We start from the raw sequence: 22,481 nt of genomic DNA on the forward strand, positions 1-22,481 counted from the left end.
CCTTGGTACCAGTCTTCCAAAGGAAGATTATTGTGGTTCAATGTGACATTTGTCAAAATGTGTCCCCCCATCCACCACGCGGAGGTGGCCCCATATTGGATGGGGAGCAGAGGTGAGTTGTCATGTTAGGGTTCCATCCGATATGAGGCCACCTCCGCGTGGTGGATGGGGGGACACATTTTGATCTAAGGGTGCGCTAAGAGCCTCCATTTTTTTTTTACCAAGAGTGCTGTTGCAACTTTCTTTTTTGTACATTTTGTATTTGCCACAGCAGCGGGCACCTGTGTATTAGGTTGTTGTGCTGGCTATTTTTCCCTTTGTTTTTACTTTGTAAGCTGGGGGTTGTGGCACCCTCTTTAGCCGTGCACCCCACGCCTCTCAGGCTGGAGGTGGTTTAGTCAATGGTTGATCCAACATGTCACACAGTCAGAGGCTATATGCACAGCAGAGGTGAGTTGTCATGTTAGGGTCCCATCCGATATGAGTCCACTTCCGCGTGGTGGATGGGGGGACACATTTTGATCAAAGGGTGCGCTAAGAGCCTCCATTTTTTGACCAAGAGTGCTGTTGCAACTTTCTTTTTTGTACATTTTGTATTTGCCACAGCAGCGGGCACCTGTGTATTAGGTTGTTGTGCTGGCTATTTTTCCCCCTGAATGTAGTTTAGATGGTACATAGTAAGCCCTACGGAGTACTTTAACCCCTTAAGGACCAGGCCAATTTTCACTGTAGGACCAGAGTGTTTTTGCACATCTGACCACTTTCACTTTAAGCATTAATAACTCTGGGATGCTTTTACCTTTCATTCTGATTCCGAAATTGTTTTTTCGTGACATATTCCACTTTATGTTAGTGGTAAAATGTTGTCGATACTTGCATCGTTTCTTGGTGAAAAATTAAAAAAGTGATAAAAAAATTTAAAATTTTGCATTTTTCTAACTTTGAAGCTCTCTGCTTGTAAGGAAAATAGACATTCCAAACAAACTATATATTGATTCACATATATAATATGTATACTTTATGTTTGCATCATAAAGTTGACATATTTTTACTTTTGGAAGACATCAGAGGGCTTCAAAGTTCAGCAGCAATTTTCCAATGTTTCACAAAATTTTCAAAATTAGAATTTTTCATCGACCAGTTCAGGTTTGAAGTGCATTTGAGGGGCCTTCTTATTAGAAATACCCCACAAATGACCCCATTATAAAAACTGCACCCCTCAAAGTATTCAAAATGACATTCAGTAAGTGTGTTAACCCTTTAGGTGTTTCACAGGAATAACAACAAAATAAAGGAGAAAATTCTAAATCTTCATTTTTTACACTCGCATGTTCTTGTAGACCCAGTTTTAGAATTTTTACAAGAGGTAAAAGTAGAAAAATCCTCTTAAAATTTGTAACTCAATTTCTCTCGAGTAAGGAAATACCTCATATGTGTATGTCAAGTGTTCGGCGAGTGCAGTAGAGGGCTCAGAAGAGAAGGAGCGACAATGGGATTTTGGAGAGTGAATTTTTCTGAAATGGTTTTTGGGGGGCATGTCACATTTAGGAAGCCTCTATGGTGCCAGAACAGCAGAAAACCCCCCACATGGTGTACCATTTTGGAAACTACACCCCTCAAGGCAAGTAACAAGGGGTCCAGTGAGCCTTAACACCCCACAGGTGTTTGATGACTTTTTGTTAAAGTCAGATGTGTAAATGAAAAAAAAAAATGTTTTCACTAAAGTGTTTTTTTCCCAAATTTACCATTTTTATAAAGGGTAATGGGAGATAATGCCCCCCAAAATTTGTAACCCCATCTCTTCTGAGTATGGAAATACCCCATGTTAGGACGTAAAATGCTCTGCGGGCGAACTGTAATGCTCAGAAGAGAAGGAGTAACATTTGGCTTTTTGAAAGCAAATTTTGCTGAAATGGTTTTTTAGGGGGCATGTCGCATTTAGGAAGCCCCTATGGTGCCAGAACAGCAACAAAAAACACATGGCATACTATTTTGGAAACTACACCCCTCAAGGAACGTAACAATGGGTACAGTGAGCCTTAACACCTCACAGGAGGTATTTCACGACTTTTTGTTAAAGTTGGATGTAAATTAAAAATTTGTTACATTTTTACAAGGTGTAATAGGAGAAAATTACCCCCAAAATTTGTAACCCTTCTTCTGAGTATGGAAATACCCCATGTGTGGACGTCAAGTAATCTACTGGCACACTCCGGTGTCACACGGAAACATTTCTTCATTTACAAGTGTTCAAGCTTACAGTGTTGGAGACTTACTGTGGCGACCTTTTTTCATAATTTTCTTATACTGTTCTTTTTTTGTTGTAAATAAAGTAACGATTGCCATAGATATGTTTTCAAGTTTTATTAATTTTGGAGAGGGTAAGAGAACATTTAATCTGCGCAATAGTCCGGCATTGGACAATATATAAGGTGTATCGGGTTAGTGGGAATGCTGGTTATTGTTGGTTACATAGTTACATAGTTAGTACGGTCGAAAAAAGACATATGTCCATCAAGTTCAACCAGGGAATTAAGGGGTAGGGGTGATATACCATCCATGAACACATACACCAGGCCCCAATTGGGGTGATGATGAGGGTCATGGAGGATTATGTATCCCCCATGGACGCATGAACTCTCTTTAAATATATGGTTATGACCTTCCTGGGTGACGCCTATGGATGTGAATTAGCAGACGTTCACTTATGTTACTATCTTCTCCTGAAGCTATGTAATAACTTGCCTGTTTGGGCACGGCAATCGTTACTTTATTAATATAACTCTATTACTTATACCTACCTATACCATTTTCCCGCTAGGTTTACCAGCATGAACTGTTGTGTTATTGTTGATATATCAGGATCACATGACTAATCATGTGGCCGCGGACGCGAGTGATCACATGACCCCGACCTGGTGATGTCATTTAATGCACAATGCGGTCCGCACAGCGATAGCCGCTCGCTGACGTGAGGCGACTTCCGCTTCTGCGCATTCTCTGTGTTTACAAACACCGGTTGTGACTCACTGCAGATGGAGGTAAGCGAGCGGTGTATACAGTGGAGGATTGGAGGCCAGAAACTGTATAACTCTTAAGACACTTATCTGTAAGATATTATACACTGAAGATATATGTTTATATTCGTACTATATATTTTTGATTATCTGATATAGCACTGTGATATCCTTTGTTTACATGGGTGACCACGCCCCCTAAGGAAATGAGGTCATGATTGTTCACTATACAAATATGTGTTTGTTACTTGATTTCACATGCTTGAGAAAGTTCCTGATTGTGGAACGAAACGTTGCATCTGTACTGATGGGTGAATAAATTCACATTTTGGATTGTAATCCTCTGGAGTGCCACTTCATCCTTTTGTATCTATCGATCATCTGGGATTGTGAGTCGGATCCCAGGAGCTGTGCACCCACTTAGAACTTTAAGTCCTTCACTGTGCCTTACCTTACCCTCTTTTTACCGGAACACTACAGTGCTAAGAAGAGGAGGAGCACCATTGAGTTTTTGGAAAGGGAATTTGTTTGGAATGGAAGTCAGGGGCCAAGTGCGTTTACAAAGCCCCCTGTGGTGCCAGAACAGTGGACCCCCCCATATGTGACCCCATTTTGGAAACTACACCCCTCACAGAATTTAATAAGCGGTGCAATGAGTATTTACACTCCACTGGCGTTTAACAGATCTTTGGAACAGTGGGCTGAGCAAATAAAAAATTAAATTTTTCATTTTCACGGACCACTGTTCCAAAAATCTGTCAGACACCTGTCGGGTGTAAATGCTCACTGTACCCCTTATTACATTATGTGAGGGGTGTAGTTTCTAAAATGGGGTCACATGTGGGAGGGGTCCAATGTTCTGGCACTATGGGGGCTTTGTAAACACACGTGGCCTTCAATTCCGGACACATTTTCTCTTCAAAATCCCAATGGCGCTCCTTCTCTTCTGAGCATTGTAGTTCGCCTGCAGAGCACTTTACATCCACATATGGGATATGTTCTTACTCAGGAGAAATTGGGTTACAAATTTTGGGGGGCTTTTTTCCTATTTTCTCTTGTGAAAATGAAAAATTTAGGCTAACACCAGCATTTTAGTGAATTTTTTTTTTGCCTATCCAACTTTAATGAAAATTCGTGAAACACCTGTGGGGTGTTAAAGTTCACTATACCCCTTGTTACGTTCCATGAGGGGTGTAGTTTCCAAAATGGGGTCACATGTGGGTATTCATTTTTTGGTGTTTATTTCAGAACCGCTGTAAAATCAGCCACCCCTGAGCAAATCACCAATTTTGGCCTCAAATGTACAAGGTGAGCTTTCACTCCTGAGCCTTCTTGTGCGCCCCCAGAGCATTTTACGTCCACATATGGGGTATTTCTGTATTCAGGAGAAATTGCATTACAAATTTTGGGGGTCTTTTTTTCCTTTTACCTCTTTTGAAAATAAAAAGTAAAGGACAACACCAGCATGTTAGTGTAAACATTTTTTTTTTTACACTAACAGGCTGGTGTAGACCCCAACTTTTCCTTTTCATAAGGGATAAAAGGAGAAAAAGCCACCCAAAATTTGTAGTGCAATTTCTCCCGAGTACAGAAATACCCCATATGTGGAACTAAACTGTTTCCTTGAAATACGACAGGGCTCCGAAGTGAGAGAGCGCAATGCGCATTTGAGGACTAAATTAGGGATTGCATAGGGGTGGACATAGGGGTATTCTACTCCAGTGATTCCCAAACAGGGTGCCTCCAGCTGTTGATAAACTCCCAGCAAATGCTGGGAATTGTTGTTTTGCAACAGCTGGAGGCTCCGTTTTGGAAACACTGCTGTACAATACATTTTTCATTTTTATTGGGGGGGGGGCAGAGTAAGGGGGTGTATATGTTGTGTTTTACCCTTTATTATGTGTTAATGTAGTGTAGTGTTTTTAGGGTACATTCGCACTGATGGAGGTTTACAGTGAGCTTACCGCTAGGAGTTTGCGCTGCGGCGAAAAATTTGCCGCAGCTCATACTTGAAGCAGGAAACTTACTGTAAACCTGCCCGTGTGAATGTACCCTGTACATTCACATGGGGGGGGGGGGACAGACCGTGCATGCTGGGAGTTGTACTTTTGCAACAGCTGGAGGCACACTGGTTGGAAAACCTTCAGTTAGGTTCTGTTACCTAACTCAGTATTTTCCAACCAGTGCGCCTTAAGCTGTTACAAAACTACAACTCCCAGCATGTACTGATCGCCGAAGTGCATGCTGCGAGATGTAGTTATGCAACAGCTGGAGGTACACAACTACAACTCCCAGCATGGCGAGACAGCTGTTTGCTGTTTGGGCATGCTGGGATTTGCAGTTTTGCAACATCTGGAGGGCTACAGTATAGAAACCACTGCATAGTGATTGCAAAACTACAAATCCCAGCATGCCCAGACAGCAAACTGCTATGTGGGCATGCTGGGAGTTGTAGTTTTGCAAGATCTAGAGGGCCACAGTTCACTGCACAGTGATATCCAAACTGTAGCCCCCCAGCTGTTGAAAAACTACAAATCCCAGCATGACAGCTGGCATGCTGGGAGTTGTAGTTTTGCAACATCTGGAGGGCAACAGTGTAGAGACCACTGTATAGTGGTCTCAGACTGTAGCCCTCTAGATGTTGCTAGGCAACTTACCGCCTTCCGTCGAATCCAGGGAGCCAGCCGCACGACATGCCGCCCGCTGATCTCCGACAACGATCATTTCCCGCAGCCTCGCCCACAGGGTAAGTGGACATCTGCGCCGGGCCTCTGTTGTTTCCTCGTTCTGCCCCGCCTATTGTGGGTGGGCAGAACGGGGAAAACGAAAGTTAACCCCCCCCCCCGCCCCTGATCTGCTAGTGGACGTTGCTTCTAGACACCCAATAGCAGGGATAGGAGGGATGGCACCCCTGCCACCTCACTCCAATCCCTTCAGGGGGATCATAGGTGTCTTAGACAACCGCAGTTCATTCCGGGTCACCAGGTCACCATAGACCCGTAATGACCCGGAATCGCGCAAATTGCAAGTGTGAATTCACTTGCGATTTGCGACGATCGCCGACATGGGGGGTCTAATGACCCCCCTGGGCATTTGCACGGGATGCCCGCTGACCGATATCAGCAGTCATCCTGGTCCGGTCCCTGCCCGGTGTGCGGCGGGGACCGAAATTCCCACGGGCGTACAGGTACGCCCTTGGTCCTTAAGTACCAGGGAGCAAAGGCGTACCTGTACGCCCTTGATCCTTAACAGGTTAATAGCGGTTTCTATTAGAGATACTTTAAAGCTGCCTCTAGAGACTATATCCAAACAGTGAGACCAGCCTTGAATAGACAGGATGATGCTAAGATCAGAAGAATCCCAAGCAGTTACATATGCCACACCATGCCCAGTACGGAAGAGTGATGAGCTCTCATCAAAAAAGTACAAAATCAAAATAAGTAATGCGTGCAGCCTAACTATGAGAGAAATGGGTGTGGCTCACCTCTCCAGCTAAACTATGGTATCGTGAATGTGGAGTTGGTAATTATTTTTGTGTAAGGTATCTCAGACTGAAGCTGGGAGCTGGGATTCATATTTATGCAGTGGAAGGTGATATCCACCAAAGTGGGCAGGAGAAGCATTACTCAATTCAATTTACAAAATGGAAAGGGTGAGGAGTTTGCCTTTATGTAAAGTCCAGTCTAAAGGCCGTTTTGCGGGAAGATATATGGGAGGGAATCGATGATGTGGAGTCACTATGGGTAGAAATATACAGAGATAAAAAAACATTCTGATGGGGGTTTGCTATAAGCCGCCAAATATAATGGAACAGGCAGGAGATCAATTACTGAGGCAAATAAACAAGGCAGCAAATCAAAATTAGGTGGTAAGAATGGGGGACTTGGACTATCCTGATATAAACTATAAACTGGAGACTGAGACCTGTGAATCTCATAAAGGAAACAGGTTTCTGACTATAGCTAAAGACAATTATCTGTCCCAAATGGTGCAGGTCCCGACCAGAGGGGGCACCCTACTGGACTTAAAATTTACCAGCAAACCTGACAGAGTATCTAATGTGCAAGTAGAAAGACACCTTGCAAATAGTGATCATAATATAATACATTATAACTTGTTCTTCAATAAGGGAATCTCTCGAGGGGCCACAAAAACAATGAACTTTAGGAAGGCAAGGTTTGATCAACTCAGAGAAGCCCTTGACAATATAAAATGGGATAGTGTCCTCAAAAACAAGAATACTGACACTAAATGGGAGATTTTAAAAAATATTTTAAATTGTCACTGTAAGATGTGGGAATAAAAGGGTCAGAAATAAAAGAAAACCAATATGGATGAATAAAAATGTTAAGGTGGCAATAAATAACAAAAAAAGCATTTAAGCTACTAAAACAGGACGGCAGTGAAGAAGCATTAAAAAGCTATAGAGAAAAATGTAGAATATGTAAAAAACAGATAAAAGCTGAAAAAACACAAACACATCATTCGCCACAGTATTCTCAGAGGACATTGAAATGCCAGATAAAATACAGCGAGATAAGATAAACTCCCTAGTACAGGTCACCTGTCTAACCCAGGAAGAAGTACAGTGCCAACTACAAAAATTTTAAATAAACAAATCCCCAGGTCCAGGTGGCATTCACCCCCGTGTTCAAAGGAAGTAAAGTAAAGTAACAGACAGACCCCTATTTCTAATATTCAAGGATTCTATAGTGACAGGTACGGTTCCCCAGGACTGGCGCACAGCAAATGTGGTGCCAATATTTAAAAAGGGGTCAAAAAGTGACCCCGGGAATTACAGACCTGTTAGAAAACCCTATAACAATTTACGAACAACAGAGGTTAAACCAAGAGATACTAATTTGCAGTATCTTGATAAAAATAAATGTATGACTCCATATCAGCATGGGTTTATGAGGGATCGGTCCTGTCAAATTAACCTGATCAGCTTTTATGAGGAGGTGAGCTCCAGACTGGACCAGGGGGAACTGTATCTATAACAAGGGGGCATCATCTACATTTAGAGGAAAGAAGGTTTCTACACCAATACAGACTGTAAGAACTGTGAAACTGTGGAACTCTCTTGCGGAGGAAATGGTCATGGTAAAATAGTTCAAAAGGGGCCTAGATGCATTTTTGGAGAGTAATAACATTACAGGTTATGGATACTATATTTATAGGGACAGAAAGTTGATCCAGGGATTTATTCTGACTGCCATATTTGGAGTCGGGAAGGGATTTTTACCACTAGTATGAGGGCTTTATCCTCTGGATCAACTCACCAGGGACTCATTAGGGATATAGGTTGAACTTGATGGATAATTTTTCAACCTATGCAATGTAATTGGATAAATACAGATTGCAAAGGATCAGCCCAACATATTTTTTCCCAGGAAAAACATCATCAACCTTACTATTAACCTGTATATTCAGGTTAGTGAAGGTGATGCAGTTGTCAGTTTCCCTTTAACCCCTTAACGACGAAGGACGTATATTTACGTCCTCCGCCGGCTCACGCGATATGACCCGCGTCATATCGGGTCGATCCCGGCGGCCATCAACGGCCGGGACCCGCAGCTAATACAGGGCATCACCGATCGCGGTGATGCCCTGTATTAATTCTTCAGACGCGGCGATCAAAGCTGACCGCCGCGTCTGAAGCGAAAGTGAAAGTATCCCGGCTGAAATCCCGGGTGAAATTGCGGCGTCCTGAACAGCTTACAGGACACCGGGAGGGCCCTTACCTCCCTCCTCGGTGTCTGGTCGGCAATTGACTGCTCCGTGCCTGAAATCCAGGCAGGAGCATTCAAGTGCTGATAACACTGATCACAGGCGTGTTAATACACGCCAGTGATCTGTGTAAAAGATCAGTGTGTGCAGTGTTATAGGTCCCTATAGGTCCCTGTAAAAAAATAAGTAAAAAAAAGTGTTAATAAAGGTAATTTAACCCTTTCCCTAATAAAAGTTTGAATCACCCCCCTTTTCATATAAAAATAAAAAAGCAGTGTAAATAAAAATAAACATATGAGGTATCGCCATGTGCGTAAATGTCCAAACAATAAAAATATATCGTTAATTAAACCGCCCGGTCAATGACGTACACGTAAAAAATATTCCAAAGTCCAAAAAAGCATATGTTTGGTCTCTTTTTATACCATTAAAAAATGAATAAAAAGTGATCAAAAAGTCAGATCAAAACATAAATGGTACCGATAAAAACTTCAGATCATGGCGCAAAAATTGAGCCCTCATACCGCCCTATATGTGGAAAAATAAAAAGGTATAGGGGTCAGAAGAGGACATTTTTAAACGTGTACATTTTCCTGCATGTAGTTAAGATTTTTTCCAGAAGTACGACAAAATGAAACCTATATAAGTAGGGTACCATTTTAACCGTATGGACCTACAGAATAATGGTAAGGTGTCATTTTTACCGCAATATGCACTGCGTAGAAACGGAAGCCCCCAAAAATTACAAAATGGCATTTTTTCTTCGATTTTGTCGCACAATGATTACTTTTTCCGTTTCGCCGCGGATTTTTGGGTAAAATGACTAATTTCACTGCAAAGTAGTATTGGTGATGCAAAAAAATAAGCCATAATATGGATTTTTAGGTGGAAAATTGAAAGGGTTATGATTTTTAAAAGGTAAGGAGGAAAAAACGAAAATGCAAAAACTGAAAAATCCTGCGTCCTTAAGGGGTTAATATCCAACTCTGCTAACCACACAGGTGACCTATAGAAATACTTGATAAAATAGCTGAGAACACAGAATGAAACAGCAAAGAGGATTAAGATCATGGAGCTTAGAAAATCCACATAACAATCTATGAAGGTAATCAATAATAAATAGCATTGAAACAAATTTATCACAGCCACATGGGAACATGAAAAATAATAAATAAATATCCAAAGCACTATAAGAGGTCAAACATCAACAGGAGGGTTCAATTTTCAGAGAGGTTGGATGCCAGAGGAACCCATTGGCATTCAGGGCTGAAATTGAGGCAGGGGCTGCACTTGTTCAAAGGAAATACCAAGCTAGCAGATGTAGCACCTCCCATCTTCCACGCTGCGAGTTGTATACTGGATATTGTTATGGTTGAAGACTGAGGCAAATGGAAAGTCCCACCTATTAGTTAATTTGTGCCCCCTTGTCAGGTTATTTACACCAAGAAGGACCAAGACTTATCATTTTATATTATAAAGTGAACTTTATATAACAAAACATGGATTTAGTCTGGTTGCCATATTGGGGTCAGCCTCATTGGGATCTTTTGCCTTTCTCTGGATCAACTTGATGGACTCATCTTTTTTTCAACCTTATAAACTATGCAACTATTTAATAGCGTCCATCTTGTCTTGATTCAATATATATAGCCATACACTTGCTTGAGCACAAAAAGCCTTATTTTCTTTCAACATTCATGTCTGACAGCATTGCCTTGCTTTGTGTCTTTCCTACCTCAGGAAGCGAGGGGCCAGTTTTGGTAGAAGCTTGTTTTAAGATAATTTCATGTTAAATTCATTAAATGTTAATGTTAAATGTAAATGTTAAATTCATTATTATAGGGTTACTCCGGTGGAAAACATTATTTTTTTTTTTTAATTAACTGCACCCAAAAAGTTAAACAGATTTGTAAAATCTTAATCCTTCCAGTACTTAGTTGCTGTATGCTCCACAGAAAGTTATTTTCTTTTTGAATTTCTTTTCTGTCTGACCACAGTGCTCTCTGCTGACACTCTTTTTTATTATAAAAGTACAAAACTTATACAAAAACACAAAACAAGCTTAACCAGCTATAACATAAATTAGAAATATACTGGTACCAAAGAACAAAAACAAAACCCTGCCTAACCGGCCAGCCCAGCTTTACAAAAATCTAAAATATGCCAACCCACCTAACCGAACCAAACAACACACTCACACGCATACCAAAAATGAACATAAAAATAGCACTTGGCTTATCAAAATATGAAAATAAAATTTAGCAATACCTGGCTACAACTCAAAACCATCCATATTCGGGAAACACAACAAGAAAAATAAATAAATAAAATAAAAAAGCACAACTTGGTTTAGCAAAATATAAACATAAACATAAAATTTAGCACTACCTGGCTACAAAAAATAAATAAATAAAAAAATAAAAAAATATATATAATAAAAACTCTAAGAAACAACGTAACAACATAATAAACTCAAATAAACCACGTAAACCACGTAACATAATAACTGGTCCGACTGCCATAACTACTGTAATGCTGTAATATAAAAAAAAAAAATATATATATATATACATATATATATATATATATATATATATATATACACACATATATATATAAACAATATACATACAAAATCACATGAACATAATAATATAGTATTTAACTAAAAATAAATATATATACACTACAGAAAACCTACAAAAACAATAGAAAACTCTACCAAAATCCCTACACTAAAACTGTACCCTCTCCCACACCACCCCTCCTGCACATGGGTCAGAGTCCATACCGTTCGTACACAAAGTCCTGTCCCTAACTGACCCATGTCAGGTCCCCAAAAGAAAAGCAAAACACCACCACCCACAAATACACCCTACCCACCTAGCACTCCTCCCAACCAACTTACACACAAACTTATACATACTAACATATACACACTGAACCAAAGCTACCTTAGGCCCAAGTTTGGTCGCCTGTAAGGCCTTCATACCATATCAGCTTAAAACAAAACAGAAAGCTAGCGTGCACATGCATTAGCCCTCCACCAGGAAGAAGGATGGCAGACTTGATACATGAAAATTTTAAACTCATTCCCTAACTCCCCCCTACAATTTTTCCTAATTTTATCCCTCCATTAAAACTGACCCTGCTCTCACCCTATCACTATCCCTATAACACTGCCCCTAACCAAAATAAAGGTACTCTACCTAAAAAGGTCTAGTACCTAGGGCACATCAAAAGAAAAACCTCTCCACAGGAGAGAAGCCCTACTGTTACCAAGACTGCCATACTCCAAAGACCTGATCTTCCTGAGGTCACCAGTGATGTTCCTACACACCTCCACCTCAGAGAGGATTTTCTGTTGGGTCGACACTAAACACCGTGCATTCCACGTGTAGTACCTAACCACTAAACTAACTAAGAATAAAGTGCCCTGATCTCGGCCACCCAGGTTCCTGAATGCCCCATAAGCCCACTCCGGATAGGTTAGGCCGGCAAGTTGACTCCAGCCGATGGAAGCACCCACCCTGTTGTAAACCCCTATATTAAAGGGACAATGAAGCAGGAAGTGGTCCATGCTTTCCAGCGTGTCCTCGCACTCTTCTCGGGGACATCCCCGGTCATCAGAGTTCCTGCACTTCAGGTTGTCCCTTACATATAGCTTCCCCTGAAAGCAGCGCCAGGCCAAGTCCCAAAACTTCTGGGGGATCCTTTTCATGTTTAAAAGGTACAACCCCACCCTCAGATCCCGACCTGGGCAGTCCCTGAGCGCCAGAGGCTTCTGGAAATGGGTCAACAGAACCCATTTGTCAAGGAACTGCCTTGACTGGGTCCTGATCTTCCACACTCCCAGACCCCACCGACGTATCACCTTCAGAGTCGGGGTAGCGTAAGCCGGAAGATATCCATGGGGCGTACGGAGGTCCTTCACTTGCCCTCCTCTCTCCCATTCCTGGAAGAAAGGCCGAAACCATTCCCTGCAGGAGATTACCCACGGAGGAGCCCTCTCTTTCCAGAGGTTTGCGATGTTAGCTTTCAAGAAGGTGTTCGTAAAGAACACCACAGGGTTTACCATAGATAAACCCCCAAGTCTCCTCGTGCGGTACGTAACCTCCCTCTTGACTAGGTTCATCCTGTTCCCCCATAACAGTTGGAAAAACAGGCTGTAGATCCTAGTGTAGTAAGCTTCTGGCAAGATACATACGCTGCCCAGATAGATAAACAAGGGGAGCAGGTACGATTTGATCAGGTGTACTCTTTCCCTGAGGGTCATAGACCAACCCTTCCACTGGTCCACCTTCTGAGCGGCATCCTGGAGCTTACCATCCCAGTTTTTGGTGGGATAATCATCCTGGCCGAATGTGATGCCTAAGACTTTTGCTGATTCTTGGGGCCCTGGAAGGGTGTCCGGGAGATCAAACGTGGGATCCCCCCTCCCCGCCAGAGACTCTCACACTTATCCCGGTTGCTCTTAGACCCGGATGCCTCCGAGTAGCGGTCCACCTCCGACATCACCACATCGACCTCCTCTCTCTCGAGGAGACGAAAATAGTGACATCATCAGCGTATGCCACCACTCTCTGGGTGACATCCAGCTCCGCCAGACTCATCCCGACTCCCGCCAACCGGCCACAATCTACCCTCCGGACGAAGGGATCGATTGCGAACACGTATAAAAGCGGGCTCAAAGGACAACCCTGATGGACTCCGGACCCCACCTCAAAAGAGCGGCCAGACCAACCGTTCACCAGCGGGAAACTCTCTGCCCCTGCATACAAGATCTTAAGCCAATTAACAAAAGTACACGGTAAGCCATATCTCAGGAGGACAGACCAGAGGTACTCGTGGTTCACCCGATCAAATGCCTTGGCCTGATCCAGGGACAGCAAGTACCCCTTCCAGAAACCCGCACTACTCCGCTCCACTGCCTCCTTGACACCAAGGACCGCACTTAAGGCGCTTCGGCCTGGAACAGAGCAGTGCTGAGTCCCTGAAAGGAGCCGGGGTGCAAACTTCACCAGCCGATTAAACAGTATCTTGGCCAGAAGCTTCCTGTCCGTATTGAGAAGAGCTATGGGCCTCCAATTCTCAATACAGCTGGGATCTTTACCCTTTGACAGAAGAATCAGGGCTGACCTCCTCATTGAATTCGGCAGAGTGCCCGAAGAGAGACACTCATTGAATACCTCAGTCAAGAGGGGAGCTAAAGACTCCTTAAAGGTCCTGTACCACTCGGATGGTAAGCCATCCGGACCTGGCGACTTCTTGGGGGCGAGCCCCTCGATCGCCAGTCTCACTTCCTCTTCCCTGATTTCTTCTGCCAAAACCTCAAGAGAGGGGTCTACCCCTGGCTCAGGAATGGTTTCAGCCAGGAAAGCCGACATCCTGTCTCGATCTAGATCCTTCCTTCCCAAGAGGTGCGAGTAGAAGGATCTGACGACCTCCAAGATCCCTGATCTGGACCGATTCAGAGATCCCGTACTATCAATCAGTCCTGAAATGACTTTACTACTCACTGACATCTTACAGTTTCTGTAAGGGTCGGGCGAGCGGTACTTCCCGAAATCCCTCTCAAAAACCAAAGATGCGTGCCTATCGTACTGACACCGCATTAGCAAGGATTTCACTCTGGAGATATCCTCTCGGCTACCTCCAGTTGAGACGAGAAGCTCGAGTTTCCTCCTCAGACCCTGATACAAGCGGTACCTATTCAGGGACCTGAGGCTCGAGAGCTGGCGGAAGAACCCCGCAACCCGCTTCTTGAATATCTCCCACCACTCTGACTTACTACTACATAGGTCCAGTAAAGGTACCTGACTCTGAAGAAAATCCTCAAAGGACTGTCTTATCTCCACTTCCTCCAGGAGGGACGAATTCAGCTTCCAATAACCTTTACCCATCCGGGGGGTCTCTGAAACATTCAAGGAAAACAAAATCATACAGTGATCGGAGAACTCCACCTCAACCACGGACACTGCGGAAGAGATGGATTCCTCCTTTAAATAAAACCTATCTATCCTAGACCTGCGACTACCTTGATGATAGGTGAAACCCGTGTGGCCCGAGGGGCTCTGGATGTGGGCATCCTCCAGGCGAGCTTCTCTAGCTATGCTAATCAGTGCCACACTATCGCAAGTCAGCGGACCATTGGAGCCTCTCCTATCTTGGGACCTCGTGACATTATTGAAGTCCCCTCCAAAGATCACTTGCCGACTCGTAAAAAGAAAGGGCTTAATCCTCATAAAGAGATCTTTACGGCCCCGCTTAGTTTGCGGGGCGTAGATGTTAATGAGCCGGAGCTCTTGTCCCTTCATGAAGACATCTAAGATCAGGCACCTCCCCATTTCTAATTCAATAACCCGTCGGCATTCAACAGGAGCGGTAAAAAGGACCGCCACCCCACTACACGGCTCAGCCGCAAGAGACCAGTGGGAGGGACCGGGCCTCCACTCTCTCCTGGCTTTTACCAGAGAGGCTAGATCTGACAACCTGGTCTCCTGTAAAAAGAAAATGTCAGCTTCAACACGGCCGAGAAAATCAAAGGCTGCAAATCTAGCCGTATCCGACTTAATGCTGGCACAGTTAATAGATGCCAGCGTCAATAGGGTGAGTGCCGCCATACAGGGTGATTGAATTAGATGGCCTCACCCTTTATTTCTTTTTACCCTTCTTTTTAGCCCCCTCATCCCCCGAAGACGACGAGAGGGCAGGACCACTCTTACATCTTTTTTTCGACTTTGATTGGTCCATAAGGTCCCCGTCTCCGTCCGGCCCCGGTCTAGCCCTGCCCTCCGAGGAAGGTGCATCGACAGGACAGGGCCCAGTTCCCCCCGGAGGCTCTTTCTCCCGAGGCACCCCGTCCTCACCTTCCCCCTCCAAGGAGGGGGAGGAGATGGTATCGAGGACGAGGTACCGGTTTGAGAGGTCAATCAGAGGGGGGGCAGTCAGGCTTCCGTTTTGGATCTGGCCCGCAGTACAAGGAACAGAGGGCTCTGACCTCTTCTTTCTCCCTTTCCTTTTGCCCTTGTCTTTCTTTTTGGGCCTCTTCCCACTATCCTCATCCACACTTTCATAGTGGGAGGAATCGGAAGGGTCGGCCATATTGCCTTCCTCTCTGTGAAGTCTCCCGATCTCCTCATCTAGCACGTTCTCCTCCAGGGCTTCAGCAGTTACAGGGCCAGCTTCAGGAGCAGGGGCTGAAGCTACCCCCGCCACCTGGGCACTCTCCAGCTCCCTACTCCTTCTACGATTTTCCTCCCGCCTTAGTTTGGCGGGGCCCTTTTTCCTCCTCACTAGCCCTGTTGCGCCCCCATCCCTGCCCGTACCCTCCCCAGCCGAGGCAACTTCACAGCTCTCCTCAGCCGGAGCGGCCGCTGCACGGGCGAAGGCGCTAGGACAACGGCTAAAAGGGTGCCCGAGGACACCACACAGGTGGCACCGGATCTGCCGACAGGATGCGGCCAGATGACCCACCCCACCACACAAAGCGCAGACCTGCACAGTACAGGCTGCGCTAAAGTGGGTGGGGCTGCCACACCTGTGACAGACCTTAGGTTGCCCCTGATAGAAGACCTGAATCCTATCACGTCCAAGGAAGGCGGCTGACGGAATGTGGGCAACCGTACTCCCTGAACGTTTGAGTTTGACGGAAAACGTCCAGGCCCCGGACCAGATCCCGTGCTCATCAAAATTTTTCTTGGGCATGTCCGTCACATCCCCATACCGACCGAGCCAGGTCATGATATCATAACAAGAAAGTGACTCGTTACGGGTCAAAAAGGTCACCTTCTTGACAGAGTTCTGACGGGAAATCGCCTTTACGGAGAAATCCCGCCAGTCGGGCTCGTTCTTCGCCACTTCGTAGTTTGACCAGAAGAGTTCAAGACCCTCCGGTCGAACGAAACTGATGTCAAACTCAGACGAACCGTAGGGGTGAATCAGGGCAAAGATGTCACTCGCCCTGAATTCCATCTGAAGGAGGAGCTCAACCACTTTAGCGCGAGGTGGGCACGCATCCTCGCCCCTCCAAATCAGACGGACCACATTCCTACGGTTATTGTCCTGCCCGGGTGTTGGGAGGGACCAGACCACCTCCCCATTCTGCCCCCAAACCGTGCCTCTCTATCCAGAAAGACAGATCGACCTTACCCCTTCCCTCTACCTGGATCGACCTGTCACCCCTGCATAGAGCCTCCAGGAGGCGCTGTTGCAAGTGGCCTCCAGAGCCGGACGGAGACGGGGACCCCCCTGAACCCCCGGCAGTGACATTGGCATAGCTCCTAGGAGCAGTCACTACCGGGGGGGCAGCCGGACCAGACACACACCTAGACCCAGAACCAGACCCAGAACCATTAATACCACCATTCACACCACTACTCTCATCATCTTTATTTCCTTTCATGCTAGACTTCCCATTCATACTACTACTACCACCAACATTCATTCCACTGACACTCCCACATACACTCCTCTCATCCACAACACTACTACACCTATCATTCTCACATCTTGCACTCATAGCATCCTGCCTAACAAATTCTGGGCTGGCTGGGACTTGTAGTGTTGCTGGCTTTAAATAGATTTTCTGTTCTGGCTTAGCTGCTGGGGTCGACGCTAATGGCTCCTTCTCCATGGGTGATGTGAATTCCGAAGTCTGGGGCTGCCCCTCCGAGCGCACCCCAGCTCCTCCCAAAGTTACTGGACTTAGTTTGCCCAGCTGCATGGGCTCTGCCGCTGATCCTTGCACCCGGACACTCCCCCCCTCACAGAGGAGTGCCCCGCAGCGCCCGCAGAACACACAGTACTCGAGGGACTGCCCACCGAGCACATGGACCCACCGGTCTCTGCCACCGGCGCCCGGACACTCCCCCCCTCACAGGGGAGTGCCCTGCAGCGTCGGCAATGCCCACGGCACTCGGGGAACCGCCCCCCGAGCACACGGCAGCATAGCTTGCCTCGCCACTGCCCACCATGAGCCCATCCTGCCCCTCCCTACCGGCAGGATGGGTGGGATTCACATCTATTGCGTCCACAGCCTTTCCTGACGCCATGCTGTATCCCCCATGCTGGCTCCGTTCCACCACAGAAACGGAGTCTGGCAGTCTGGGGGGCCCAGCAGCCTGAACCAGCTTTGCAGCTGGCCCAGACTGCTGGAAAGGAACAAACACGTACTTCACTGATTCTTGTGTCTTTTGCTTTTTCCTCTTCACTGCCACATCATCACAGGGATCATCACCAAAGGTGAAATGCTGGAGGTGGGCTGGGGACTCCTGCATGACTATCGCCCTTAGCAATCCCCCAGCCTCACTCTCCACATCATCCTCCTCGCTCTCACTTGAAGGAAGAGCCACCTGGGCCGGTTCAATATAGCTGTCCTGGGTGGCCTGGGTGTCACAGCGTCTTCCTCCACATTCTCATCCTTTTCCTCATCACCACCATCCTCACTTTCTTCACCGCCACTAATCTCCCCATCATCCACCTCCACCTTACCTGGGGATTTTGTGGCGGCAAACCGGTCTTCATTAATCAGCTTTTCCTGGAAAAGACCGCTTCCCTCCAGGATCTCGTCTCTCCTCTCCTCCAGCTTCACAATCTCGCTTTTCAGCGCTGTGATCCTCTTTCTTAGCTCTGGCCTGTTCTTTTTGGACCCCGTGCTCACCAGATTCTGAGCCACACGTAGATCCTCCCTGGCCATCCTCAGCTCCTTACCGCACTGGTCATATTCCGCAAAGCGTGTGGCCATGCGAGAGCAGTATGTATCGCTTGACTCCTTGGGCCCTCTCTCTGCCCACATCTCCACTCTTTTCCTCCTCGCCTTGCTTCCTCCAGATCTCTGGTTGGCACCCGTCGCCGTGGAAGCTTTTCTTCCTCCGGCCGGAACAATGGCTGTTGCAGTTTTCTCTCCACCCCCCGCCAGCCTGGAAGAACGGGGAGTGGAGGCTCGAGATTTCCGGGGCTCCATGCAGGGGAGGCTCTCCCCAGGAGTCTGCCACCCTCCTGGGAAAAGCAGTTAGAACACCTGCCTCTGTAGTCCTCTTGGAAGTCCTGGAGAGCTCAAACAGGGACACACCCGCACGCTTCTCACACTGAACAGCTGTGCTTCACAGGATGTGCTCTCTGCTGACACCTCTGTCCATGTCAGGAACTGTCCAGAGCAGGATCAAATTCCCATAGCAAACCTATCCTGCTCTGGACAGTTCCTGACATGGACAGAGGTGTCAGCAGAGAGCACTGTGGTCAGACAGAAAATAAATCAAAAATGAAAAGAACTTCCTCTGGAACATACAGAAGCTGATAAGTTCTTGAAGGATTAAGATTTTTAAATATAAGTAATTCACTAATCAGTTAAATTTTCTGGCACCAGTTGATTTAAAAATAAATGTTTTCCACCTTTAAAGGTGTATACATGTGTGTGTGTTATCTATATACAGTACTAAGTAGAGATATGTGGTAATATAAGATTACTATGGATAGACCAAAGACACAGAGATTTTCCCACCTCCCGCAAATTAATTTTTTTCGGCCACCTCCGGCCTGTTTTCAGCTGCCAGAGGTGGTCAAAGCAAATGATGCATAAAAGTTAAACAATTTTCTTAACTCCCATTGTCCTTAAAATAAACAAAATAGCCCCACGAGCTATGCTCTTTATGTAACTCCCAGAAAACAGACAGAAACGCACTTGGGCTACTCAATTTGCGCAACTCCCATTAAGGTCAATATGAGTTAGGAAAGTGGCGTAACTTCTCTGCTTCAGCTGGTTTTGGCTATTTTCCCTGGGTCTCTCTCTCCTCCCCGTCATCAAAATGCATAACATCTTCACTGAATATAAGCATTTTAAAGAGGATCGCCAGCAGTATATACCTGTGTATTTGGGTTAGTGCAGGTAATTCTGCTGTCAGTTTCCTTTAAACTGTTTGACGTATGTGAACTTGTAAGTAAAATATTGATCAAGAGTGCCACCCAATGGTTATTAATGGATACTATTCCAAATGAATGTTATATTTTATCATTAGATAATGAGATCTAAGGTAGATGTGTCAAATAGATGTGGTCTTAAAAATATACTCCCGATGCAAAGGATGGGTCACTGTTTTAATGAAACATGTCAAAACAACTTGGGATTTCTCTCTCTGGACGTTCCTTCTATAAGGAAGGGTGGTAACTTGTAAATGTTTGCATAATTCCCAGTGTGTTAATTGCAACAATATAAATTACTCCATATCCAAGGACTTAAAGGGGTACTCCGGAGGAATCAAAATGTTTTTAAATCAATCCATGCCAGAAAATTATATAGATTTGTATATTTTGTCTATTTAAAATCTTAATCCTTCTAGTACTTATCAGCCGCCATATGCTCTAGAGAAAATTGTGTCAGGAACTATCCAGAGCATGGGCAAATTCCCATAGCAAACCTCTCCTGCTCTGGACAGATTCTAAAATGGAAAGAGGTGGCAACAGAGAGTACTGTGGTCAGACTGGAAAGAACTGCATGAGCAAATTCCCATAGCAAACCTCTTCTGCTTTGTACTGTTCCTGAGTATAAGTCCTCACATTTAAGCTCCAGTACCACCAATGCGTTTGTTATTCACTAAGATACTCCTCCTGAGAATGGCTGTTAGCTGTTCCAGGTCAGCAGTTCCTTGGCCAGTTTCGTTGAGTTGTTCAATAGTTCACCACAGAGGCAGCCAGCTAAGTTTTAAAGGTATATTGGATTGTATAAAAAAAAAAGTTCTTCTGTAGCTATAATGAAGCCGTGAGGTACACTCTCCAACAGGCGGTTGAGAAGCAGGAATCATATCCAGTGATGGTACAGTGCTTTAGGTGTCCATAGGTTGGCTGAATAGTTTAGATAGTGTGCAGCATGAGGAGCATTTTAGATTTTTTGTGCCATAGCTGGTGATATGCCTATAAAAACGTGGGTCGGTGCATAACAAAACAGGTCACATTGTGGATGGGTGGTGTTCCTAAGGAGGCATCATGGGAAGCCAGTATGGCCTCTTGTAGACAGGTATACAGGGAAGAAAGTGTGTTCTGAGTTAACAAGTGCCATCATATAGAATGAACCAGTGTGGAGGGGGTCTGCCCCCTCAAAAGTTGTATTGGGTGCTAAAATGCAATATGGGACATGGCTCTCTCTCTCTCTCTCTCTCTGATAACTCTCTGTAGGTGGATGGAGGGTATCAGCTTTGTAAGAATGGAGGCTCTGGTGCACTAAAGTAATAAAATGTAATCCACTCTCTCTGGTATCTGGCAAAAGTTCACAGTGTAGTATCAAAAACAGCCACTAGATGGAGTGCCAAAGAAAGCTGCAATAATAGAGAAATGCATGGAGCTTCTGCCTTGGTGAATTCTCTTATGGGCGGGTGAATGATTAGGGTAATAGGGGGTGCAAGGAGAATACAGTTAGAGCACTCACTATGGCCCTTAAATTTTTGGCCCAGTCCTGCAAACTGTAGCCATGGCTGACTTGCAGGGAGTCACGTAAGCTGACAGGTGCCTTCTATTGCCTTTGCAGGGCTTCTGGTATGAGATTCCTAAACCGTATTGGCTGTCCTGTACAGTCCGATGGTGCTGTACAACGCGTTGAGACTTGTAGGTGAAGAAAATAAACACAATGGCGCAACTGTACTGAGGTGCCTTAATGCACATGTGTTGGGGCTGTGCTGTGCGTTGACCTCCTTGATACACCCTCCCCTTGTGATGTTCCATGGGCTACCTTTGGCCAAGCAAGACACCTCCTTCAATGCCATGAGTTGAGGGGACCAACTACCGATGATCAATGAAGTCGCCCTTTGTCGGTTCTGAGAGGATTTTGGGTGGGTGTTGCTGATGCGGGACTCATGCTGCAGCTCAAAATATCCCCCTCAGTCGAGAGCATCACTGTGGGGAAATTAGCAGCGCTTTCACAGGAGCAAATGGTAAAGTTTATGCTGCCAAAGTTATAACTGAGCAGGAGATTAAGCAAGGTACTTCAGTGCGGCTGCTTGCTCTACCCCTCGAGGAAATTGAATTAAAAATGTTTTGCTAATTTATTAAGAAGAAAAAAAATTATATTTCACATGGACATAAGTATTCAGACCCTCTGCTCTGATATACTTTTGGCTTGAAGAGTAAAATTTTTATATCTTGTTCATCTTTGAGATGTTTTGCAACTGGATTCACTAAATTCAGTTTACTGGACATGATCTGTAAAGACACAGCTGTGTCTAAATCAGGTCCCACAGTAAGTGGTGTATTTAGGTTTTGTGCTGCCCTAGTCTTGACTAAACTCATACACCTCCGTAATCCAAATTTGCCCGCCCCTTTAAGACCACACCTTTCCCCGTTTAAGACCCATCTCTTCCAATTTAAACCCAACCCCTTCCTCTTTTGGAAGCACATTTTGGGATTTTGGATATCTGGAGTATCTTAATGAAAACAACTTTCTAACAGAGCACCAATATGGGTTAATGTGGGATCAGCTTCCATGAGGAGGTCAGTTGAAGCTGTGGATGTTGTACATCTGGAAATTTTTAAGACATTTGATACAGTGCCACACAAAAGGTTAGTACATAAAATGAGGATTCTGGGACTTGGGCAGTGTTTCCTAACCAATGTGCCTTCAGCTCTTAAAAAAAACTCAACTGCCAGCATGTACATAGAGCAGTTGTTTGGGCCTGCTGGGAGTTTTAGTTTTGAAACAGCTGAAGGCACACTGGTTGCTTAACACAGGTTTAGGGGAAAATACAATTT

General features: G+C 45.1%; 1 protein-coding gene across 2 annotated transcripts in view; it reads right to left on the bottom strand.

Annotated features, from left to right (window-relative positions):
* TRPM2 (transient receptor potential cation channel subfamily M member 2) overlaps positions 1–22,481 on the bottom strand; it is a 577,304-nt gene that overhangs the window by 379,108 nt on the left and 175,715 nt on the right. The gene's annotated exons all lie outside the window — the stretch shown is intronic.

Source organism: Hyla sarda, chromosome 8, assembly GCF_029499605.1.
Source record: "Hyla sarda isolate aHylSar1 chromosome 8, aHylSar1.hap1, whole genome shotgun sequence".
NCBI lineage: Eukaryota > Metazoa > Chordata > Amphibia > Anura > Hylidae > Hyla > Hyla sarda.